Raw genomic sequence first — 3632 nt, 5'->3', positions numbered from 1 at the left:
TGTACTGTTTCTCAGGTCTGTATAAATTTCAGTTATCAGCCGTTGTCTGTACTATTTCCCAGGTTTGTCTGCTTGTCACTGAGTTGTCTTAAGTTGTCAGCCATTGTTCATTGTCAGCTGTTGTTTGTACTGCTTTTGATCGGTTTGTCTAAAGGCTTTCGAGTTGTTCATAGGAGTAAAGTTAGAGTTAAAGTTAAAGATTAAAGAGTTAAGTAGTTAATAGTCAAAGTAAAAGGTCGATTGGCTCTGCAGTGGGAAATGGTCGTCCCCCCCTTCTGCCGGATGCGGGGAAGGGAAAGACTAGGTTTTGTCGGTTTTATCCTTGGGGAGTACTGCCCCCGGAAAAGAACGCGTTAAGCCAATCTGAGACTTTGCTTGAGAAACGCGAATGCAGTGAAAGCGGTCCACCATAGGAAAAAAGATGAGACAAGAGAATAAAGAGATAAAAGAATAAGATAAAGGTCAATCGCGGTCTCATCCTCTAAAGAGTAATAAGTGAATAAGTGAAGTAATAAGTGAAATAAGAGTTAAAAAGAGGACAAAAATAGGAGCTGTAAAGCGTGGATCCATTTCTGTGTGTCTGAAAGCTGTGTGTGTGTGTCAGCTGTGTGTGTAAGCTTCTGCTGCTGAGCAGACGTTATGTGTTTAAATGTACTCTTTTATGTTTATTGCAATGTGTTTTAAAACCATGGTCAACATTGGGAAATTATAATCTGTGGGAGGTTTTTGATTTTGTTTGCTGGGTTTGATTTTCTACTGTGTTTGATTTCCTCGCCGCCGTGCGAGCAAAACTGCAAAAAAAGAGAAAAGAGAGAAGAGGTGATTTTTGAGACTAAATTTTGAACCTAAACAGATGGAGGGTGAATCTGAAAAGGAAAAATATGATCCAAAGTGGGGCATCAGGCCATGGATTTCGCTCGGTGAGCAAATTAATAACTTATTTGCCAGAGGGTGACGAATATCAAAATAAGGGAAAGAGAAAAACCAAAAAAAGTGGGCTAGAATACCTGGTGCAGAAGAAAGGAGGCGACCTGTTAAACAGACAGCCTTTGGGGAAATATTGGCTGGACGGAATAAATGACACTAAGGGAAAACTGGTTGAAACTAAACTAATCCTGCAGAATTCACTATATTCACATGTGGTAAAATTAACTGTATGAAGGATGAATGAAATTACATAACAGGTAAAATTATAAACAAAATAAAGTGACATTTAATGGGTTGAAGTTTTTGGAACTCAGCTTAGCTGTAGACGCGTTTAAATTTAAACTTAATGAAACTTGAAAACTGAGGTTTATAGCAGACTTGAACTTTATCATGGGTTAATTCAAATTTATCCAAATTTTCTCTCTTATTATCTTATCAAAAACAGGATTTCTTTTTATTTGAACTTGGTCACCTTAAAATGTCTAAAAAGGGAACAGAATTGGTAAATGAATATGAATATTTTTATGAATTAAAGGGTGATTATGAAACAGCTCCAGATTCAATTAAGGTTCATTACAAAATATTCTTGTCTCAAAGACAATTTATGATTCTAAATCTACAGTAGATAATTCGGTTACCTTACTTCAAAATGGGAATGTTGGAAAAGGAGTAATCACATTTCAGCTTTGGTTTAAGACCAGACAGCATTTATTACAAGACTGCTTCATTTAGTTTGACATTTTTTCTTTTCTTTTCATTTTTATTAATATTATTGTTTTTATTTTTTTCTAATAACAGACTAACTAATTTACTAACGGAACTAACTGTTGATTTCGAAACACATGCGTGTCTTGGTAGAAAGACACAAATTGGACATGAAACTTTTAAAGTGGATATGATAATAATTGATTATGTAAAAACAAACTGATTGGACAACAAATGGCTCACAACATTTGTGTGCCTTAAATTTTGATTAAATTGATACATGAATCCAAGTCCAACAAAACATCTGATTTGAAATGCAAAGACATCTTACAGGACTGCATAATCTTTGTCTACATCTTTTGCTCCTCTGCCTAAATTGATCAATTTTTCTTTTGTCAGTCCAAAATAAACATTGACACTGCCTTCTAGGAAAGCAATCCAAATTCTGATCTGAACTCGTTAAAATAATAAAACTTTTGTCCTTTGCAGTACAGTTTCAGTTCAGTTTTATATGAGGTAAAATACAGAGCAGTATTTAAACCTCCAATCACTCTCACACTACTTTTTCATGTACACACACACATCAAAGCAGCAGACAAACAGCAATATCAGCACAGTAATAACAGAACAGTATTAACAAGCTTCCTATATACATGAGGAGTTACCCTTATGGGGCTTCCTCGAATAGAGTTTTAGCAGAGCGACATCATACAAGGATACTCAAACCTCAGAGTTTTAGCAGAGCGACATCATACAAGGATACTCAAACCTCNAGAGTTTTAGCAGAGCGACATCATACAAGGATACTCAAACCTCAGAGTTTTAGCAGAGCGACATCATACAAGGATACTCAAACCTCTAAAATAGCCATTTTAAAATTCACCTATGTTTCTGTAGTTTTCGGGTTGTCCAGTTGGATCTCTTCACTCAGCCGTTGGCAGACAAAGTCGGACCTACGTCGCTGGCCCAGCGAAGAATTTTACTTCCTGGGTCTTTCTTTCCAGGTCCAGTTGACTCTGGCCGTGCACGGATTCAGCGCGTCTTCCTCTGCCTGACAGCGGGGGGGAGAGCTCCCAGGTTTCGGCACCAATTAATGATGGGTATTTTTCTCGAACCTACATAAAAGAACCACAGACAACGTATATGAATCTTATGGTCAAGCTTTTGCAAAAGGAGAAGTCTCCCTCAACATCTCCTCCGAGCTGTTCACAGAGGGTTCTGATCTCCTTCCACTCGAGCCCCTGTTTTATTGTCAAAGAAAAACAGCCAAGGGGCAGTCAGGAAAAACAACAGAGGTCGTAAAACTTCTAACCCAAACACTAGCAACCCAGTTCCAGGTGTGATATCTGATCTACGGTCTCAGCCCAGTTCAAATCTCGGTCAAACTGTCAACAAAGAGGGAGGATAAACAAGAGACAAAATACGACTGCTCACAGGCAGTTAGGAGGTATTCTGGTTGATAAGAATTAAGGTTTGAGAAACACAGAGTTAACTTGTTTCACATGAAGATGAACAGACATTCCTGACCTCCAGGTCAGTTCATACACACATAAGGAAGAGAACACTTTAAACAGAAAATTACAACGATCTATAGACTGAATGTGAACTAAAGTAATAACAAAATGATAATACCGAAAATTCTCTAACAGGGGTGCTGAAGAAATACTCTAATTCCTAATCAGTTTAAATATATGGTTAATTATGAATTTATTCATTTGACATTGGTATATTGTGAGTTTATTTAATGAGCTCTTACAGTGCCTTCCTGCATGACTGAAATACAGAGTCATATAGAAGCTCTTACTAAATTAAAGTCTGTAATTTAAAATTGAATAGCTTCAATCAATATCTATGCCATGTTTATTCAAATATTCATGAATTTCCTGCATCACCTCTAATTTTAATTGTATAAAGTTACAGTTGGATGTAATTGTTATCATTGAGAAAACTTTGGTTAAAAGTACTATAAACTTCTACGGAGCCCCTTAAGGGGACATGGG

General features: G+C 36.9%; 1 long non-coding RNA gene across 1 annotated transcript; it reads left to right on the top strand.

Moving 5' to 3' along the window:
- The first annotated feature begins 69 nt into the window (after positions 1–69).
- Positions 70–3123, top strand: LOC107835295 (uncharacterized). The gene is made up of 3 exons (XR_001661105.1): positions 70–1548; positions 2928–2930; positions 3111–3123. It is a non-coding gene; the product is annotated as an uncharacterized LOC107835295 (long non-coding RNA).
- The last annotated feature ends 509 nt before the right edge of the window (positions 3124–3632 follow it).

This window comes from Poecilia formosa, unplaced genomic scaffold, assembly GCF_000485575.1.
Source record: "Poecilia formosa unplaced genomic scaffold, Poecilia_formosa-5.1.2 Scaffold1473, whole genome shotgun sequence".
Lineage (NCBI taxonomy): Eukaryota > Metazoa > Chordata > Actinopteri > Cyprinodontiformes > Poeciliidae > Poecilia > Poecilia formosa.
This window is presented reverse-complemented; position numbering and strand designations above follow the sequence as displayed.